The sequence below is a fragment of the Eurosta solidaginis genome, chromosome 1 (genome assembly GCF_040869045.1).
Source record: "Eurosta solidaginis isolate ZX-2024a chromosome 1, ASM4086904v1, whole genome shotgun sequence".
In the NCBI taxonomy this organism is placed as follows: domain Eukaryota; kingdom Metazoa; phylum Arthropoda; class Insecta; order Diptera; family Tephritidae; genus Eurosta; species Eurosta solidaginis.
The window spans coordinates 317655125-317667587 of record NC_090319.1 but is presented as its reverse complement, the minus strand read 5'-3'; the positions used below and the strand labels follow the sequence as shown (position 1 = coordinate 317667587).

General features: G+C 34.3%; 1 protein-coding gene across 1 annotated transcript in view; it reads right to left on the bottom strand.

Annotated features, from left to right (window-relative positions):
• The window catches only part of LOC137237695 (uncharacterized), a 138309-nt gene that overhangs the window by 94965 nt on the left and 30881 nt on the right, over window positions 1-12463 (bottom strand). The window lies entirely within an intron of this gene.

The window sequence follows — 12463 nt, the reverse complement described above, 5'->3', positions numbered from 1 at the left end:
AGAATTAATTTTCTCTATTTTATCAAATACAGATTTCGGAAACAAGTCCATAACTAAAGCTACAATACTGTAACGTATTTAAAGTAATTCCGCTCATTTGCGGAATCACTAAACTGTTGAATAAATAACTCTAATATACGATAACGCAAAATGGTATTTATTAGATTACTTTCAAAATAAAACTACTACTTCTCAACAGATAGCGTGCCTAAATCAAACTGATTCCTGCTCACTCAGCTTTAGCTCCTTTTATACTCTGTGACGTCTCGTTCGCATACTTCTAGGCGTTTCTATTTCTAGAATTTACTACTCGTTTACCAGCTATAAATTTCTCAGCTATAACTACAGATGCACGATTATTATAGCTTCTAGCATAGCCATATGCGCGTGTATATGTGAGTGATACCTCCACAGGCGATTGCCTACTTTTAGGAGTATCTCAGATATATGCATGTGTTTGTACTATCCCCTGCTTGTATGGACATATGTATAGACATAATGATTAATTTGTTGATGTGCATACAATTCACTGCTTAGTATTGGCTTAGAGATGATAGTATCCCTTAGCGTTGCTAATATTCGTCACAATACTATTTGTTTTACCGCTTAAATACTTTCTGGGAAATCTTCAGAGCCCACAACAAAGTTTTGTCATTCAAATTTACTTTATTTAATAAAGTACTACAAAATTGTATATAAAATGGTTTAGCACAGCTCTCAAATGTGTGTACGTCATCTTTTTCGAAAAGGCTGTTTGATAGAATAATATCCACATTAACACCGCAGTAAACTTAATCTGGGGTTAAGTGATTTTCGTCTTAATCAATATTTAACATCCAAATAGGACTGGAGCCTAATAAGATTTTTTTTTATAAAATTTTTAATTTGGTAATAAGTAAATGTATGCGAATATCTTCAGACTGCATTTCTATATTCACATTATTTATTTCATTTAAAATATAAGAAAGAAATGTAAAATGTACTTTATAAATAGGACTTTGAAAATTTTCAGATATAAGATTAATATTTTGATTACTGCTTTTATTTTTAAATACGTAAAGATTAAAATAATACTTGAGGGCATCCCATTGCTTAAGAATTCTTTCAATGACTGCTTGTCTAGAAAGCCAACTTGTGGGGGCGTACTTTAGTATAACATGCATTTCTGTACCGAAATGTTCTTGAAAACTCTGAAAGCCTGCCCTCCTAAGGGAGCTGTTACAAAAATTATAGTTTACGTCTTTTAAAAATTTATCAATTTTGTTGGGAAATACATCACAAGCGGCCATTGAAATTAAAATGTGACAATCACATCCATTAACATGCATATTTGGAACAACTTGCACCAGCCTTGCTTGCACTCCGCTTTTTGCTCCCATCTTAATCGAGCATTATGGATTTATAATTTTCTGGCCCTGTTATTGAGTTATTATTTTCTGTGCCTTAATTCTATTGATGCAAAATTTTTTCACAACTTTAGAATCAGTTATGCTATTTTTTATAAGCATATTTATTTGATCCATAATTGCAAATGGCAAATTGTGCTCGGCAAAAAAACAACTATATACTTCTAAAAATTTTAAATTTTTTTGTACATTTAGAGCTGCTTGCAAATGACTTGAAGTGTAGAGCTGTACTTTACAAAAATGTAACAAATATATCAATGTAGTACCAACGTACTTTCGGGAAGCGAAATATACCAAAAAAAGTACAAATGTACCATGATTATCATCACTGGTTGTGAAGCGGAGCCGTCAGTGAGGCCGATTGCGCAATTACACTCTCAAATTGGAGAGCACTGTGCGGGAAAACAAGAAAGCTTGTGTGGCAGGGTACAGTGTGTGTTAAAAGATTTGGTTCTGCTATATTTTTGTATGACACTGACCATACATAAGTTATCAACTATAACTTGCTATCTCAATTGTTGAGCAAAGTAGAAGTCAAGAAGGTGTGGCTGTTCGTGCTTTTAAACTTTGAAGGCAAAATTACGGAAATAACCGTGTCTGATTAGTTATCGGATCATGTAGAAGTCGAGCTCTTCATTTAATCGATTCAAGTACTGGTCCAACACGCAAATAAACTGGTAATAAATACTTTGGCCCACTTTCCTACAGTACATCAGTTTCATCGCTGTTGCCAGCATTGGATTAATTCTTCCCCTCAGGTTTCCCTCTTCCTCAGCGAGAATATAAATCGATTTGGTTTCCGAAATAGCCATGACAACTTCTGCGGCCCACGTACGATAGGCTGAAGCAATTCGTAACGCCTCTCCAAATTGAACCGAGATGATTGCCAATCTGCACTTCTGGTATTTCACTACATTTGTCAAAAGATCCGCACCATAAAGGTGTATAAAATCACAGGCTAATGCGAGAAGTTTTCTTATAGACGGCTATGAATCGCTTCAAAATTGTTCCGATATTGTAAGCTTTTTGTTTATTGTTTCTCTCAATATTAACAAGAGCTGTGTGTTTCTACTAGTTGGTCACCAAGCATCAAAATAATGATAGTGAAGATCCGCTATCACCAGCTAAATACCGTGGTCAGTGTGACCAGTGGCACTATCGGAATTGTAGGCACGCTTTCTATGTTTTTCGTACAGCATCTATCACTTCTGCTATCGTATCTATTGTGGAGTGCCCTTTGCAGAGACCATGCTGATGATGAGATAGTCCTAGCGGGAGTCTCTTCCATGTGATGGAAACAATTCTTCTTACGAAAAATTTGATGTAACTGACAGAACGCAAACCTAGTCAGATTATATACTAGTTACCAAGTAGCAATCTCGTTAGTCGGAAATGAGTACATTTTTTTTTTACTTAAAATCGATAGGCTGGGAATATACTGGAGAACTGGAAGAGGGACAGTTTTTCGCAATGCTTAATAGCTACTCCACTGTGACGATTGTCAACAGCTTCAACTTGATTGGGTTATGGCGTGAGGTTGGTCTAAGAAAGGTTAATTTTTTGAATAATTGATTAGATGGTGACACAACGTGGAAACATGTCATATGTATGAAGCATATTCGGCATACTCGTCTCTTACTCTTGGTCATGCTCTTCTTCTACTGTATCTGACTGTCTAGATCACAAATTGTCGTTCTCCAATTAAGTGTTTACAAAAGAGCCTACAGAATGCTTAATTTGCCGAGCGCCATCCAATCCACATTTAAATCAAGCGAACGTGTTCCATACAATTGGAGCTCATCATAATGCTTTTGGAGGTTTCCTCTTATTTACTTGGCAGTTGGGCCGCTGAAACGATGTACTTTCCCAAATTCACTATATATATAATACAGAAGACATGCCGCAGCATATCAAAGTTCAGTGGTATGGCAGGTACGTAATACCCACTCCTATATTGGGGCTTCTTAGCCCGACTATAAATTATTATTTTTCTTCAAATGGTTTGAGGATTTTAGTGCAATTCTAGTTGAGGAATGTTGGTATTTTATCTAGAAACTTTATATCCCTGGCGAGAGAATCCCGCTTTTAATTCAGTTTCAAGTGTCCATTCTTAGCGTGTCTAGTAGTTGAAAATATAGGGTATAATCCGTGAATGCCCGACTAACAGTAAGAACCTAGCATTTTCATTTTATTACTTATAATAACAATTTTTCATGATACAACTCCGTGGAGATTTTGAGCGAGCTTAAAAGTATTTGTACAAGGTTGCAGGACCTACATATAACTTATATGGCGGCTCCAGGCCTTGGATATTGTAGAGTAGTAATAGTGCTTTTACCACCAAGTCTGCCAAATACTAACTCTGTTCACATTCAGCATACAGTTCTCTGAGCATCTATATAAATAATAACAAATAAATCTTATAAGATTAAGTTCCTTAATGTCGTGGTACGCCCATCACTTCACACAGAATGCCTCGATTTTAAAACGGTTTTTCGCATTTAAAAGCTTAGCTACGTGAGATGGACATTTTCAATAAAATTTGAAAGTTTATATTATAAGGGCGTGACAAAATGGCAAAATATAGTAAAAAATCATAAAATTTTGGTTTACACAGCTATAACTCAAAGACGGATGGGTCGATTTTAATATTTCTACTTTACAGTAAAATTTTGAAATATTTTCCTTCCCTTTGAATTAAAAAAAAAATACGTGAGTCCTTGCTAATATGAGCAAAATTGTTTAAACAAACGTTAAATTTTCTTCACAAAATGCAGTGCATGTGTTTGTTCGCTGTGAACTGTGCGAGCAAACTTGCTTTGAGTGGTACAATGCCAACATCACATTATGCTCATATACATACATAGATAGCGATCGCTAGCGTTACTAAACTCCGGGAGTACATTTGTAGGTATGTATGGATGTATGTATGTGTTTTCATTTCATATCAGCTTGACATATACATATATGTACATATTTATGCATGTTGCCAGGTTAATGCAACATAAATGGTTAAGAATGCATACATCTCTTGAAAAATACTCATAGATGGAGTGGAAAAGAAGTGAGAAAGGCGGAGGGAGGAGGGAATAAAGCTTTAAGGAAAAGGGGGAGAGTGGGAGAGTAAGAGGTAAAAACTTCTTTAAACTTATGCAGATAGACCAAATTAAGGGCGAAATAACGTCTGCTGGATCTGCTAGTTTTACTTAAATGTACGAAGGATTGAGAAAGTATATACTAATCCTAGAGCGATTGTCAAATCAGTGTAAAGTGGAGTTATAGTTTATAGCTACATAGACAAAAGTAATTCAATCCAAAATTAGAGCTCTAAATCACGTTGATACAAATGTTCAGTTAGTATCGATTTCACTCCAATCAATAACACAAAATTTTGCACACACTGTACATATTACCTTGAATAACAATGAGAGTGAGCGTCGAAAGCTTACTTTGCAGAAAGCACATAAAATTAATACGAGTGATGCAAATCAGTGATGATAATCATGGTACATTTGTACTTTTTTGGTACCATTCGCTTCCCGAAAGTACGTTGGTACTACATTAACATATTTGGTAGATTTTTTTAAAATACAGTACTACACTTGAAGTCATTTGCAAAGCAGCTCTGAATGTACAAAAATATTTTAAATTGTTCGAAGAAAATATATAGTTAAGTTGTTTTGTTGCCGAGCACAATTTGCCATTTGCAACTATGGATCATTTAAATATGCTTATGAAAAATAGCATAACTGATTCTAAAGTTGTGAAAAAATTTTGCATCAATAGAATTAAGGCACAGAAAATAATAACTCAATAACAGGGCCAGAAAATTATAAATCCATAATTGCATTCTGTCAGAAGAATTGTTACTCTCTAATAATAGATGAAACGACTGATATATGTATATCAAAAAATTTGGCAGTTTCGATTCGAATTTTTAAAAAAGGTGCATTGATAGATTTTTAGATTTGGTACCTTTGGCCGATAGGAGCACGCAGGGTATTTTTAATGCCATTATTAAATATTTCACACTTTCATTAAATCACTTGAAAAAATTATTGGTTTCACTGCCAACAATTCCTCGGTTATGATAGGAGCAAAAAGCGGAGTAAAAGCAAGGCTGAAGCGAGTTGTTCCAAATCTGCATGTTAATGGATGTGATTGTCACATTTTAATTTCAATGGCCGCTTGTGATGTATTTCCCAACAAAATTGATAAATTTTTAAAAGACGTAAACTATCATTTTTGTAACAGCCCCCTTAGGAGGGCAGACTTTCAGAGTTTTCAAGAACATTTCGGGACAGAAATCCATGTTATACTAAAGTAGGCCCCCACAAGGTGGCTTTCTAGACAAGCAGTTATAGATAGAATTCTTGAGAAATGGGATGCCTTCAAGTATTATTTTAATCTTTACGTATTTGAAAATAAAAGCAGTAATCAAAATATTAATCTTCTATCTGAAAATTTTCAAAGTCCTATTTATAAAGTATATTTTACATTTCTTTCTTATATTTTAAATGAAATAAATAATGCGAATATAGAAATGCGGTCTGAATATATTCGCATACATTTACTTATTACCAAATTAAAAATTTGATTAAAAAAATCTTATTTAGACTCCAGTTCTATTTGGATGTTAAATATTGATTCAGACGAAAATCGCTTAACCCCAGATGAAGTTTACTGCGGTGTTAATGTGGATATTATTCTATCAAACAGCCTTTTCGAAAAAGATGACGTACACACATTTGAGAGCTGTGCTAAACCATTTTATATACAATTTTGTAGTACTTTATTAAATAAAGTAAATTTGAATGACAAAACTTTGTTGTGGGCTCCAAAGCTTTCCCAGAAAGTATTTTAAGCGGTGAAACAAATAGTATTGTGCCTTTACGGACTTGTTTCCGAAATCTGCATTTGATAAAATACGGAAAATTAATTCTGAATTTAGAGCTTTAGCAGTGTAGAAATAGAATTCAAACAAACACAATTTCGAATTTAATAAAAACTAAAGACTTGATGAAATCAACTAACAATAGTTGCCATAATATAGATACGAAAAAAGCTTTTTGTCAACTGAGGTATTTAAAGAACTCAAACAAGAAAAACTGTTAATGTAGTGATTGAAACATTAGTTATTAGTATAGATGTAGGCGACAATTGGTCAACTTTTATACCTGAAACCAAATCTTTTGTACCTAAAATGTTTTTACGAAATCTTTTTACATTGAATGCAGCTGTTATTTTTTTTAAATATTTATTTTATGTTCTTTACTGGTACTCAATAAAAAAATGCTTTTATATATGTACAATATTGTACGCTTCAATCGATAAACTTCTTTTATTATTTTTACTGGAAAAATATTTTTTCATAAATCATATTTCACTGTTATACTACCTTTAAAAAAAGTTTTTGGATAAAGAAGCAGAAAATAGCTCTAGTTTGGTTCAAATTCACATCCGAAGACTTTTGGTACATTTTTTGGATGATTTGGTACATTTTTTTCCTAGTTTGGTACAAAATGAAAATATCCATTTATCATCCCTGAGCTAGATCTTGTTGCAGTGAGAGTGCAATGCTGGTTCTTGGTTCCATCTTCAAATTTCTCGTGAATAAAATAGAAAAAGTCTTGTCGAGTTGATAATAACTTTTTGCGATTTATGGCGCTGAGAGTATTTGGAAATCTCTTAAAGCTTTTGCCATACATTTCAAATATGCATATATATATAGATGAGTGTACCGAAATTAAAAATAGTTCAATGCAATTTACGAATAAATATGCACTCACTTGCATTTTAAAATCCTCATTTGAATGAGCGATTCTTTTTGATTAAAGTTTGAGTGAATGAGTGGAAGTTTTTTTCTTGAAAATGCACTTGTAACTAAATACTTATACAACAATGCATATATGTATGTACTTATGTGTATATAAGATTATAGATTCTTTAAATATAGACATATGGATATAAGATTATAACAGCGATGAGTATTATAAATACAAAAGTCTTCTTCTACGTATAAACTTAGTAATAAATAAATAAATAAATTCACTTTCTCGTATTTTACATTCTCTCAAAATAACAAATCGTTAGCAAGTGGTTGTGCGCCCTGTTGGACGGTCATAACGCTTTAAATGGTTAAGCGCCAAATAAGTAAGTTTTTCTTCTTCCACGATATATTGGTATATGTTAGGCGATACGTTGTAGTGTCTAGCGTCTTCATTCAATATTATAACACGACCTAGCCAATCAATAGATGTGTTTAACTCAATTTTATGCATTATGAGTAGATTCCACGTATTTTTATGGAGAACGGCAGATTGAGCGACACCGGTGTCCTCTGACATGAAAAAGTGGCCAACTTGCAAACTTTTCTTGCAAGCAAAGCATAGGAAGAAGAATTTGTCACCCAGCGGGTTAGGGGATTAGAATATACCCGTGGTAGGCATGCCTGTCGTAACAGGCGACTAAAATACTGGATTCAAGGGGGTTTGTGTAGCGCAGCCCTTTCAGGTTGTCAGCGCAATTGTCAACCTCACCTATCCGTGGCGAATTCTGTTCTATTAATAGCCGAGGCTCTGGCGACCCCGAACTCCTCATGGATCTAGGGGGTGCGACCTTCGGGATGGCCTATAAGGTCGCATGTGGTCATAACAAATCGTTCCCGAGATGGTCGGGCTTGGTACCGGAACGTACTGGATCTGCATCCGGCAAAGGACCATCAACACGATAACACACCCCAAGGCCTTCGGGGAGTGTCCTTATCGCTACAGCAACAACAACAACAAGAATTTGACATTTGCTTGGTTTAATGCTGCTTTCACACTTTGCAAGTGAAATTATTTTACCCACTCGTTGGTAAGTTTTCTAACATTTTTCAGAGCTAAAAACTGCAATATAACAAAAAAATATGTTGTCAAGTATATTTCTTGTACAGTGAGAATATTTATAACAGCGATTTGCAAAATTTGTATGTGAATGCGTAATTGCGAAGTCTGAAGTCCCTTCATACTTACAAGCGCAACATCTTGCGTTATTGTGGCGATGTTACTGGCATGCGTACGATGCATACTGCATTCTGTCTCGTGCATTAATCCGCTGCATAATGCAAACAAGCAATAACAGCCACAGTAGAGCTGAGACGAAATTTAGTTATTACCAACATTGTACTCTCTGCACTTGTCTAAAGCTTTGTTTGATTAAGCACAGATTGCAGAGGTGTAAAATCCTAACGCAGATGGTGTTCTAATATGGCTTAGGTGTATAAGGTTAGCAGGGAACTTAATTCTAGGACAGTCGTATCTTTGCCTGGGGGTCGAACTAGGTTCTTTGCTTTAAAAATACCCAATCGGTGTTTGCACATCTACAATTAAATTTCCAATATCAAGTGTAGAAGAGCAGCAAATTTGATTAGGTTTAACGAAATATTTTCTTACTAGCCTAATGAGTACAGTACAATTAATACACACTCACTTTTTTTCTGTCCCTGCCTCACTTCATGAAGGAAACCGACTTAAATTCAAAGCATTATAAAGTTTTCATTTGCTCTTAATCTTTAGTTTGTAGTGATAGCTTCATGCATATCTCTGGGTTCTTTAAACATATTCTAGAATATATTCCAGCAAACCTAACACCTATCAGCACCCAACGTTTCGATTTATCGTTGAAGATGACCAATTTAAAAAAAAAAAACCAAAAATTTTCAAAAGTGTTTTTGCAATTTGTTTACAAATTATTCAGACCTTACAAAATATGGAACAAAAAGTATACTTACTTACATAATTGGCGCTTAACCACTTAAACGGTTATGGCCGTCCAACAAGGTGACACGGTCGCTTCTTCGCTGGGTTGGCTGGCGCCAATTGGTTACGCCAAGGCAATTTAAATCCTTTTCCACCCCTTTTCTTGCTCAGTGGAAACACATTTGTGAAGGGAACATGCAAACTCGCGAGGGAGATGAGGCATTATTTTCACATAAAAAAACGCCTTTAGTTTTACTTTTCTACTTACTATTCTACGATACTATCCAGTACAAGCTTCGGGAGTATATACGAGGTAAAATAAGTGCTATACACTTAGAGAAAAAATCGTTCTAAAACGAACGAAACTAGTTCAAAATTAAGAACATTCGCTAACAAAAGTCTGTTAAGTACGTTTTTTCTTAACTCGTGACCAATGGGCTTGTTTTAAGAACAGTTTTTCCATTTTGTGTCCAGTTTGGTATTGATGTGTGAAACTTTTGTGCTCATTCCAACAACACAGGTCATGTTACTTTTTTATGCCGTGTGATGGCGTATCCTCATTACACTACTCTTAGCACTGCCGGATTCCCATGACATGCTGATTGTAATCTTGTTGCATTCCAACAGGAAAGATTGGAATCCACTGCATTCCGAAATCATGCTGAGCGGAATCTGATGCATTCCGCCAGTATAAGATCTCGGTATAAGATCTTATTTCTACTCATATTTCTTATTATTATTATATTCCGAAATTAAAGAGTAATGTTCATTAATATATATTTGTTTGTAATATAACATTGTTGAAATCTCGATATATCTTAAATTTTATCTTTTGAGTTGTATATTTATATATCTTTTATATTATGCAGTCGAACATAGTTTGTCGTCGACTTTAAATAATAAATAAATAAATAAAAAATTTCAAGCACTACTTGGGCTTGATTTAAGATTCTTCGTTCTCATGCTTCGAGAACGATTTGAGGTCGATTTAACATTTTTCGGTCTCAACGAACCGTTCTTGATCTTTGGTGGGAGGGGTAGGTATTTTTTTTTTTTTTTTTTTTTTTTTTTTGGAATAGGTACCTATTTATTTTTTATTAATAATTTTTGATATAAATTTAAAATATTGATAACAAAAAATTTTTATTAAAATTCAAAAATTTAAGAAAAAATGCATATTATGGATTTTTTTTTAATCATTTCTCTTATGAGAAGTTATTTTTATTTGAAGACGTAATCTGCATATATACTTAAAACATTTCATAACAAGTTTGAGAATTACCTCTGCATATGTGAATGGAACTGAACGAAAAATAAGAGTTAAAAAAAATAGAACACTAAAAAATTGTTTTAAAAAAATTTAGAGTTTGACGGTGAACGAACTCGCGCCACATGATCGCAACCGCAACATCACAGCCGCTGGGCCACTACAACTGCTTGGTAGCTCGAGCCAAATGTGCATACGAACTGTACCGTTTCATTTTTCGTGAACTTAATTTAAGAACATTCTTTCTCAGCCGTTCTCTTTTCAAGAAAAGGTGTCAGTTCAAGAACAAGGTTGTTGTTTTAAGAACAGGTCGTTCGTTTTTCAAGAACAGAAAAGTAAGATGAAGAGCTTGAATTGAGTCCGGTGATGATGGATTTTAGAACGGCATTTTTCTTTGAGTGTAAATACGACCGATCTCATCCATTTTTCAAACAATAATATATGAAATATACGAAAGCATATGGTGAAGTTTGAAGCTTCAATCTGATAAATTGAGGAAGATATAACAAAAATTCTCTTTTCTGAAAAATCGGTTTTATGAGGGGATATATGCTCCAGTGGTCCGATACGGCCGGTCCGACAAATGTGTAATTGGACACTTAAATATATCCGCTCACCACATTTTATCAAGATATCTGAAAAATTGAGAGACTATTTTGCATACAAACAGACAGACGGACATGGCTAAATAAACTTAGCTCTACATCCTGATCATTTCGGTATACTTATTGGTGGATCTATCTATTTTCCTTTAAGAACTTACAACTTCAGATTCGTGACAAGGTTAATATACCATGACTTATTTTGTTTTATTGATTTTCCAACAGGGTGGATAAATGATGTATATTGGAACGATTTTCCGTCATCCCTTGTCAAATTTGGTCTCAAGGCAAACCGGTTTCGGCGTTGTGCCATCATCAGTGTCAATTTTCGTTCTAGAGAACGGAAATGACGGAAAATCGTTCCAATATATATCATTAATATACGATTTCATTTTCATGAAAAGTATAAAAATAAACAGCTTATTTAAGCATTTATTTTCGTTATCAATTTTGCCAAAAGCACACATCCTAATCTCACAACACTGATTCATTTAACCAAATAAAATCCCGGAATTTGTTAGTACGGGATTAGAGGCTTTAATGACGCCTTTACACCGGTCCCGGCATTGTCTACGACGTCGCCGTCTGAAACAGGTGTAACATGGCTAAGTCGTTGGCATTCGCAAAGTTTCATTCACCTTTGCCAATCAATGTAGTATTAGTAATATAAATTGAAAATGGTAATATGCACAATTGAAAAAAGAAAAAAATAAATGAAAAGTGAAATACGTAAAAGGTAGGAAACCAAAATTAGCTGCAACGAAAACTGCATTCAATTTGCATATATACATATATATATATATATTATACATATTTATATGTGTTTATATTTACATAATTATGAAGTATTTCATTTATGATGTGGTCATCTATTATTTAAGCCACACTTCGTTATGTTGGAGTAGCTGAAGTTGAAGGGAATTGTGATGTTAATTAAGAAAGGATAAACTCCGCATTCTTGCAACTTCGGATAGCTGTAAGTAATGCTTCGAAGATTTGGTTTGCCTACAAGGATTTCGGACTATAACAACACTACCGACAAGGCAAGATAACAGTGATTTCAAAAAGGACGGCAAACGTGACATAATTTCATGTTAAATTGGTTAATTTCACTGAGTATGTTATGAGATTATTCACATCTTGCGTAGCCACTCTACAAACGTGAAATACGTTGGCTATGTCTGTCTCAGAACGAAAGCTTCCAAAAAGGGGAACATATTTGGATGATCAAAAGTCGCATGGAAACAGAGCTTATTTAATGTTTGCACCTGATGTCTGTACAATATCGGCATATGACACACTTCAGGTGGGGCAGGCATTTTCGATATGTAGAATTAAAATAAAATTGTGGATCGAATACCAACCTTAGGCGCGTCTTGTTAAATCTTTCTTTATGCTTCGTTTCTATGCTAAACTGGTGCTTTTTTCATGCAGATATATTCCGGT